This window comes from Myotis yumanensis, unplaced genomic scaffold (genome assembly GCF_028538775.1).
Source record: "Myotis yumanensis isolate MYYU_CA2020_CCGP unplaced genomic scaffold, mMyoYum1.0.hap1 SCAF_17, whole genome shotgun sequence".
Lineage (NCBI taxonomy): Eukaryota > Metazoa > Chordata > Mammalia > Chiroptera > Vespertilionidae > Myotis > Myotis yumanensis.
In genome coordinates this window covers 6,712,325-6,722,670 of record NW_027223768.1, presented here as the reverse complement: position 1 = coordinate 6,722,670, position 10,346 = coordinate 6,712,325, and positions in this window count along the sequence as shown.

The window sequence follows — 10,346 nt, the reverse complement described above, 5'->3', positions numbered from 1 at the left end:
AGATGCCTAACAGACCTCGCAAATGTAACACTTCTGTGCGTTGCTCCCATCCCTCCCCGACCCCTCCGAGGGTGCTAACTTCGTTTTCACCACCTTTGCTGGACACCCTAAGCTCCCATCCTGCGGCTCCCCGTTCCTCCTTCCCGGCTCTACTTTCCCCCATGGCCCTTCCCACTGCCGACGATGACATGGGCTTATTGTGTCTCCCCCTCCGTGAGGACAGAGGCCTGTTCTGTCCTGTTGCCGGCTGTGTCTTTAATGGAAAAGGGACAGTCGGACACACAGTGAGTGCTCACTATTCACGCAATAACTGATTTCCTGTAACAAGCTTTAGTCATGATTCCATGTCTGCAACTTATTCACAATTCCAAACTTAAAAAATTCTGCATCCAAACCCAACTTTTTCCTTTGTCCTTATAATCCTGGTCCTTACATTTCCATTGTGCATGCGTGCGCGCGCGCGCACACACACACACACCACTCGGTGATTCCAAAGCCTGTAGGACGGAGTTGGGCATGACAATCTCATTGAAAGAGGGTCCTATAGATGCATTTTGCTTAGAAATGTAGAAAATGTCAACCGTCCGTAGGAAACAAGGGGAACCCCTGGGAGGGGGCGGGAAAGGTGCCAGGCTTCCTCTTAGTACCCCACCTCTCTTACCCACCTGATCCCCTGCCGGGAGCCATTCCAGCATGCTCAGCAGGGCTGCATCACCTGGAGTGGCCAGGGCATTTCCCCAAACCTGGACCGGAGGCATTAAATTGATTGTTTGCTGCCAGACAGCTCAGGGCATCTTTATCTACATGATATTGCCTCCTACTGGCCAAACACCTGAACAGCCGTAGGCAAGTCTTCCAATCTGGCAATGGACTCAGTAAATGAAACCTGACCCTTTGAAGTGTATATCTCTGCCTCGCCTCAGGACAATTTGTGTTAATAAAAAGCATGGGGTCCTGAGACCAGGAGAACTTAGCTTCGTTAGCTAGGCTCCTCTGACCCCCAGATGCCTTTCAAAATTATGCTTCGTCTCTGGACTCTATTTAAGTTACACACAGCCCCTTCTCCAGATTGCTGAACCCTTCTAGATGCTGGAACAAGAACCCCGGCAACCCCCAAATCTCACAGACGTGGGAATTATTCTCGACTTCACCTTCTACCATCCCTCTCCCCTTTCTAACCATTTGGTGCAGGTCATTGTGTCTCCATATATCTCACCTGTTCCTCTTCTCCAGTCTCCACAGCACCTGCCCTATGAGGTCCCTTCATCATCCTGACTATTGCGACCACCTGCTGAATGATGTCCTGCCCAGCTTCTTCCCACTCCAGCCACCCACCCCACGGGTGATGGCGTGATTTTCCTTAAGGTTGCAAGGGTCTCTTCGGTTGTTTGGGTCCAGCTTCAGATCCTGTTCCTCGTGACCACCTTTTTTATTCCCCACCCCAGGCTCCCCTTCCACACCGCACATACTTCCAGTCTAGCTCTCACCATGTTCTTGTTCCTTGTTTACATGTCTGCCCCTCACACTCAAGAAACGATGAGCTTCTGAAGGAAGGAATTTCGGGGGCCCCAGGCTCTCCAGCCCAGCACCAGGCTGGTGGTGGACCTCAGAAACATGGATCGACGGGCTGACCCTCTCTTGCTCAAGAGTCCCTGCCGCGTCTCCATGCCCACAGGAGTGGTCTGCAGAACTCAAACCGTCACTGCCGGAGACCCAGCTCTCCTGCCAAAGGAAACAAAAAGACTAGTTTTCCAGACAGGAACACTTGCACTGTTAGCAGCATTCTGTGACTGCATTGGCTGGTTATGACACACATGTTGCAGTAGGGTTACTGGGAGTCGATTGTATTGCTATAAGTAAAAACACAAATCAATACAGTGTTTTCCTCAGTAGCCAAAAGTTGCAATCATGTGGTTGATCACACTTTTGGGCGCTGTAAAGATAAAACGCAAAGGTAAGAGACCACTGAAGAGCTTGGTAAGGCATGACCCCGGGATAAAATCGCAACGGGTGCCCAGCCTCCTTTTATGCGATTCCTTCTGCCTGGAAAGCCTGTCTCACCTCAGGTACCTGGGAGCCGGGAGAAGAGGGAGTAAGACTCAGATTTCGAATGGTTCCTATACCCCGAGGGAAAGAAGATAATGTAAGTAAAGGCAGGAACACGCCACCCCCCGCCCCGGGGGGTGAGGATCTGTGGGAAAATGTGAAAAAAAGGGACTGTCCTAAGCTTTTATAGCCACTTCTTCTCATTTGACACTCAAAGCAACAAAGGGTAGGCAACGTTTCCATTTGCATTCCATCCACAAACATCTCTTTATTCATCCTTCCACAAAAATCTCCCGAACACCTCAGATGAATCAGCCAAACAAAAATAGGACAAAACAGAGCCCTTGCCTTCAGGGAGAAAGACACAGGCGCAGAGGAGGCGCTGATCCAGGAGGCGACACGCAGGCCGCAGGGGGCGGTGTAAAATCACACGCAGGACTGACATCTCCCGGGTCTCTCACGTGGGGGAGAGGAAACCCTTCTGAGAAACCGAGGCAAACCGCGTTTGGCATTCAGAGAGCAATCGCTTTCTTCGCCCCCCCCCCCGCCCCCGCCCCCCCCGCCCCATCCTCTTCATCCCCATCCCAAAGGCCAGCATCGCTGCCAAGACCACGGCACCAGGAGAGAGAGCTCGAGTCCCAGGAAGCCCTGGGGCTGGCTTCTGTGGCTGATGCTGAGGCGAACGTAGGTAAGGGGTTCACCAGGCAGTGAGTGGGGGCTGGAGAGCTCCCCAGGCAGACACGTTAGAGAGATATTCTGGGCAAAGGGAACAGTTTGTGCAAAGGCGTGGAAGCGGGAGAAACCATAGTCGTTTAGGGAACGCAGGCCTTTAGTGCGAAGGGGGCAAGTATGACAGCAGTTACCAGGAAAAGAGGCTGCGGAGATACATCCCTCCCACCTTAGGGAGGACTTTGTCTGCCACCACAACCCATGTAAAATGAGTGCTGCCCAGCCGCTGTGGCTCAGTGGCTGAACATCAACCCATGAACCAGGAGGTCAGTGATTCCAGGTGGGTCGAGGACACAGGCCCGGGTTGCTGTCTCCATCCCCAGTAGGGGGCGTGCAGGAGGCAGCCGATCATGATTCTCTCTCATCATTGATGTTTCTCTCCCCTCGCCTCTCTCTGAAGTCAGTAAAAACTTACTAAGAAATGAGTGTGCTGTGTTCTCGGGAAAGGGGGCGGGGGGAGTGTTATGTAGCAATAAAGAGAAATACAGTTAGACATTGTAGAGTAGGATTGGATTGACGGCCAAGGGGAGGAGTTTGGATTTTAACTTGCAGACCGTGGAGCATGATGGGAGTTTGGGAACTACCTGGGAGGTGACTGCAAGGGCCGCTTTGCACCTCACAGGTCCTGGGTCCAGTCGGTGGTGGCACATGGCTCTCCCAGCGCCAGTGCTACCTACGTGCCCATGTCCAGCCAGCAGTGACTGAGCACCTGTTCCCGAGTTCTCTTTCCCTCCTATAGTCATTCTTTTAACATGTATGTATTTATCGATTTCAGAGAGGGAGAGAGGGATGGAAACATAAATAATGAGAATCATTGATCGGCTGCCTCCTGCACACTTCACACGGGGGATCAAGCTTGAAACCTGGACATGCGCCCCACCAGGAATCGAACTGTGACCTCCTGGTTCACAGGTTGATGCTCCACCACTGAGCTGTTATGCCCAGATTTCAGGATCCCCAAGAGACCACACCAGGGAGCCAGCCGTGTCGGATGCAAAAGCATAAGAGTCTTTATTCAAGCTATCTCGTGCTCCCCGTCCACCACACTCGCCGATGCAGTGACAAGAGGCAGAGAGAGCGAGCTTTGTGGGTAGAGGGGTTTTATAGTAAGGGGAGGAGAGAGGACTGTGGGCCCTGCCGATTGGCCAGGCGCAAGTCGGTGTCTTGTTACACAGGATGTGGTCGTATCTATGGCGCGCACTTCCCTTGATTATCATTGGTTAGTTTAAAGAAATCCTAGGTGTGGCTAGCAGAGGCTTGGGCTTCCGGGAAGAAGCTCCTTGCTGAGCACATGGCTATGGCTGCTGCCCCAAAATGGAGGATTCGGGGCAAGATGGAGGGCGTAGCCCTCGCCCTTTCAGAGCCACACCAGCCTGGCTCCTATATTAGTTCTTCATTCAGTTCATCTGCTCAGTGGGCTGGCACCATCAATAAACGTGTTCTCTCAAGTTTGTCAAGTACTAGTACCTGGCCCTCTGGACAGAATTTATTATTCAGGATCCTGCTTAATCCGAAGTGGCTGCTCCCATGGCCTAGGGGGCGACCAGACCTTCAGACCTTTTCCCACAGGAGAGGGGGGAGGGCAGCAAAGGCGGGGTCCCTGAACTCTACCTGCCAGACCATCCTCCCTCTCTCCAGACGGGACGCCCCTCTGCCCAAGGCCCGCGGTGATTAATTGCCCCTTTAATATCAGAGCCTCAGTCTTCAGGGACGGAGGCGTCACGTTCGCTCTTCTCCGTGTGAAAGCGGGGCCCCATTCATTCTCGTCCGGGCAGCATAATAAATAACCTGGCCCTGTTGGCAGGGATTTTATTAGAGACTGATGGGACATTTAACAATAACTGGGGGGCTGTGATTTATTAGGTGGGAGACCCGTGGCGTCTCTGAAGGCTGGGAACGTGGAATGTAATTGATAAAGCGGCTGTCAGCCGCGGGGAGATGCACTCAATAGAATATGCATTGGAGGGATTCTCGCTGGGGCTGTCAGGAGGGTGTCTGCTCGTCATAGCGGCTCCAAGGAGGATGCTGTCTGCTGGATATCTGGGGGAGACACGAACGCCCGGGAGGGGACCCTGAAGGGGCCCGGGAAGGCTGCACCTGTCAGCTGCCCAGCCCGATGGGAGGAGGTGACACAAAGGAGCAAAAGGCAAAAAGCATCCCCCGCTGAGGACTACCCTGGCCTTTGGGGGCCTTTGTCTCTCTCCAGTGAGCTGCCCGGAAACAGAAGTGCTGAGCACCCACTTCCTGGCAGAGGAGGGACATGGGAGGCTGAACAGGCCAGAGGAGAGGTTTCTTCTGGAATTTGAAACCTCTGAACTCTGAGGTGTCTGCACCGAGACCCCCTGGCCTCCTCTCCAGCCTGACATTATACACACACCACCACCCCCGACCCCCGTAACCCTCCTTCCCCACAAGGCACACACACCGGTGACCCCACACCGCCCCTTGAACCCTGCTCCAGGGAGCAGCTCGTCCGACCACTGCTGATGTCCTGCCAAAAAAGGAGACTCAGACGGATGGAGTCTCACCTGTTTTTGTTGCTGTTTCCCAGCTCCGGACCCCAGAATCCAGGCAGAGCACCTGGAAAAAAGCATACGGGTCCCTTACCCCCAGGGCCCACCCCCCAACCCCACCCGCCACCCCTCACCCTCCACCCGGGTCCTGACAATGAGGCAAATTGGGTTTATCTCCAGGGCCATCGATGATGGCACAGATGCTGCACAGCTCTGTCCTCAGGCGCCTCGAGCCGCTCAAGGCAGCGCTACTCACATGATCTACCCCCCACCCCTCGGGCTGCCCTCAGCTCTAAACCAGGCCACGTAAGGCAGACAGGGGCTTTCTCTGGCCAGACGAGTCCCTCCTTTGATCCTCAGCATCTTTCTTAGGTCCCAGGAGCCTGGCCTGCCTCCCAGGTCCCTCCTGGGACAGGAGGGGGGTGGGGGGACACCAGCCAGGGCAGAAAAGGTAATTGTCACTGCCTAATCGGAGCCTCGGTGGTGACACCCAGGGACCTCGGAGCAGAATGGATACAGCAACCAGCTTGATTAGATCAAACCTCTCCCGCAACCTCGTTAAATTAAACTGACAGGCGGGGAGCAGAGGAGGGAGGGCAGAGGGATCGTCGCCTCGGGTGGGGGGCAGGGGCCCAGCGCCAGGCGGTGGGAAGACCAGACGGTCCGAGAGCAGCAGCCACCCCTTCCCTGTGCCGCCTGAGATGGGAGGTGAGGGGTGTGGGTGTGAGGTGCGCATGTCCCTCTCCGAGCTCAGGCTGCGACACAGATGCCCGGCGGACTGCTGCCGCCCCCAGGCTCCGAGCATGCGCTTGGCCACCGTGCTCTTGACCTTCCAAAGGGCCTGTAGACACTTTCCCTTCCCACGGGCAGGTAGCCTGGGATTACCTGCCTCACTTTACAGTAGAGTGAACGAGGTGTGGAGAGGTTATAGGGCCGTTTTCAGGGTCGTCTGGAGGCAGCAGAGCCCGTCCAAGACCCCAGGTTCCCTGCCTGCCGTCAGGCTCGCGTCGCCTCCCACATCCGCCATATGGCAGAACGTCCCCGATTTAGTCCCTGGACTGCCATCTCTCCTCCCACCCACCAGAGCGACGGAGCCACTCAGCTTGCTTTGTGGGCCACGGGCACATGCCAACTCTCAGCTGCCTCAGTGCAGCCCACCTGCCACACGCACGGCCAGCTTCCAGAGCCAGGAGGTCATCGCAGGCCTCACGCCCCTCTCCACACGCCCAGGCCCTTCCCAGCCGCTGCCCAGCCGCCTCATTACAATTCAGGGGAGGGGGAGAGAGTGTCAGCAACACCAGCAACAGCAACTGGAGAAGATCACACCGATACCCGCTGGCGTCCTCACCTGCCAAGGCTAACTTTCCACTCCCCGGTGGGTGAGAGTGCATTTCAGTGTCTGAGCCTTGTGCACGCTCACACGCTCATGCACACACACACACACACACACACGCACACACACGGATACTAACACCTCGCCCGGGTGCCCTGTCCCCACTTGGGAGGCACTCTGGGATCTGTGTATTGATACCCCCTTTCCAATTCTCCTTCCCCGGGAGGGGGCAGGGGAACCCCAGGATGGGGTGCTGAGGGAGGTGCACGCTGGCTGCTGAGTACACGGTTGGACCCTGCCTCCCCCCAGGGCACACTCACCACCCCCCGGGAATGACTGCATCAGGGAACGGGGAACAAAGGGCAGGGGGAAGGGTAGGGAGGGGCAGACTGTCACCACTGCCCCCTGAAGGATGTCTGGGTGAGAGACGGACACACATTTTCTCCATGAGGACAAGCAAGTATAAACACCACTCCCTGGGGAGAGCGTGTATGTGCCACGCCAGACACGGCATCATCATGCTTGTTCCCATGGTTACCGCATGATTCCGATCCCTGAGAAAGATAGCACACAGCAGACAGACAGAGGGGTCCAAGATGGTTAGGCAGATAACACCAGCCTCCTAAGCTCGCCTGGTGCTGTGACTGGCCCCACCCATCCTGACACCTCCAGTCTATCATCTGAAACCATAGCAGCGATGGTCTCAAAGGCCAGGAGCTGGGTTCCTCTAGAAACACCTGCCGAAGTGAGATTGGGGGCGGGGGGGGGGGGGGGGGCCTGCCTGGTGGACAGGGTAGAAAGATCGGTGGGTCTGCTTTTCTGGGTTGGTTTTGCCGTTAGCAACGTGAGTGACGAGGGAGAATCCTAACCTTTCTGCACTTTCCTGACTTGTAAAATGAAGTGCTTGGGCAGGAAACGTTAGAGTGTTCAAACTTTAGGGAGCGCAGAGGAGAAAGCAGAGCCAAAAAGATTAAAGTTACTTGTCTCGCCCTGGCCTGTGTTGCTAAGTGGTTAGAGCGTCGGCCCACACACCGAAAGGTTCGATTCCCCATCAAGGGCACATACCTGGGTTTCAGGTTCAATCCCCAGCCCCTGTTGGGGCACATGGAGGAGGCAACCAAATGACGTGTCTCTCTCACATCGAAGTTTCTCTCTCTCTCTCTCTCTCTCTCGGCCCCTCCCTTCCTCCCACTCCCTCTAAAAAGCAATGGAAAAAAAATATCCTCTGGTGAGGATTGACAAACAGAAAAGTTTTAAAATAAAATAACTCGTCCGTTCCAAAGGGTGTGGATTCCGGAGCCCGAGCCAGGGCCTCTGGTGCCCGGAGGGTTCTGGCCCCTGTCTCCTTCCTCATCTGCAGGATGGAGGCAGAGGAGCCCCTGCCTCGAGCGTCTGGGAGGAGCAGGCCAGAGCCTGACACAAGGAAGGCCTTGAATGCACGGAGGAGCCCTGTGTCAGCCGCAGGCTGGATGCGCAGCCCCCACCCCCGCCCCGCCCCGCCCCAGCCCTGACTTCTGGTCTTTCCACGAGCTCACAGTCCCCTGATTATCTAGAAGGTCCCTCTCAGCCCCCCGATGCTGTGACGCTAAGTCAGAAAGATGAAAATGCTAGTTATGTCCCAAACCCTCCAGGCAGAGACACAAAAGCCCATTTGGGGTTCATTATTCACTCTCCGTCACCTCAGTCACTGCGGTGGATGATGATTCATGGGGAATAATCACAGCAAAGAAAACCTGTCCGCAGGCGGGAGGGGGTGGGGCGGGAACAGCCCGAGCTCCTTTGCATGTTCAGCTCCTGTTTTTCAATATGTGTCTTCATTTGTTAAGCGATGACAGTGTTCCTTGGCCTCCTTGGCTCTCCGCTCTGGAAACCTGAGGCTTTGTCTTGGTACGGAACGCTGCCGCTGCCGCTGCCGCTGCTGCTGCCGGGAGCCGCTGCCCACCCCACAAAACCCCAGGTGAGCAGAGGCCTCCACAGAAGCGGCTGTCACCCTGACACTGGGTCCCCTCAGGGTGTCCAGGCCGAAATCTCCACCATCCCCCAGGGCTGAGGTCTGATGGGGCTAAGACAGGTCTCTGGCCCCTGAAAAGGAGCGGAGGTGGAGCTGCCTGGTGGAAGCGAAGACACACTAAGCCCGTGTTCGGCAAACTTCGGCTCGCGAGCCACATGCGGCTCTTTGGCCCCTTGAGTGTGGCTCTTCCTAAGCCTTAGGAGTACCCTAATTAATAACAGTGTACCTAACTATATCGTTTAAGTTTAAAAAATTTGGCTCTCAAAAGAAATTTCAATCGTGGTACTGTTGGTATTTGGCTCTGTTGACTAATGAGTTTGCCGACCGCTGCGCTAAGCCAAACCCGAGACGTGACCTCTTTCCCTCCTCACTGCACAGCCCGGGGAGGAGGAGCAGGCAGCCTCCTTTCTCTCTCGCTAACAAGTCTCTCCCTGGCAGGCTGCCAACCCCTGGTCCTCGCCCACAGCCACTAGAAGCTGGTGGCGATGGCCGAGTGGTATGTGATCAAATGAGCCTTTGCTCTGAGTTGCAGGCCATGGTGAGGCCACAGGGAAGCCAGCGTGGGGCCTCTGGAACGTCAGATGCGGCCGAATGTCCCCCAGGAGCGTGCCGAGCGAGCCCCTTTCCTTGTCAGGGCAGTACACCAGCGATCGTTTGCACAAATCTCATAAGTGTTTCCTTTAGCTGTGCCCTGGCATTCTTCAGGTGTTTTGCAGTTGAAAAAAATGTTTGCTTTTCCAGCAAATGTTTACAAAATGGAAATATTTGCTTTCCAAATAGCAACAAGCCATCACTCAGGTACTATAAGCACCAGGCCCAGAGCTGCAACTAATTCCAAGAAGGGCTCTGTATATTATTTGAACTAGCCTAATTTTGCACTTAAAATTCCCTCTGAATTATTCAGATGAGTTAGCCCATTCATACACGGAGTTTTCTCAAAGAACTACAGAGCAGGCCCTCGAGTAAGGGCATCTCAGTCAATGTTCCTTTATGAGATCCATGGGAACTTAACTCTTGTTTGTATCGATTAGCTTACGGTAAAAATGGTTTCCTTACATGTCGTTTCGCTAAAGTCTCAGAACCCATCGACAGCGATAAGTAAGGACTTACTGTCCTTCTATTTCTTCCTCCAATACCTTTCTTCTCTCCTCCAAAAAAAAAAAAAAAAAAAATTTAGCTCCTGCATAACCAACAGCCTCGTCTTGCCGCCAGGTGACTTTGTAGAGAAGGTAAGGCTGTGGGAGCGATGTCTAGGTTAGTGCTACGTGCAAAAGCCATGGCGGTGCCATGGAGGGGGAGCTACCGGGACTCTCTCCCTCCGCGGCCCCAGTCATCTCAGCAATCCTGCTTTCTGCAGACCAGGGTACCAGAAAGGGGTTACCTTGGAGACAGGGAGACTTTACTGCATCGCCACACAGACCAAAGTCTCTGGGCCTCAGCGCTCCGTCTGTGAGTGGGGAGAATGACACGCTACATTGGAAGACCCCAAAAGCTAAGGAGCTGTTAACGAGCAGTCTTTGATTCCTCTACCAAGTCCAAAGAGTCTTCGATTAAAACCCAAAGAGAATCTTCCTTTGGGAACCGAGAGGCCCCCAGCATAGAGGCCACTTCCTCCCTCTGCTGTCTCCCTGGAGTTGGGATTGGAACAGGCAAGGCGCCCAGCCCTCTGTCAGATGGACAGAGGACGATGCCATGAAAGGTAGGAGTTAGATTC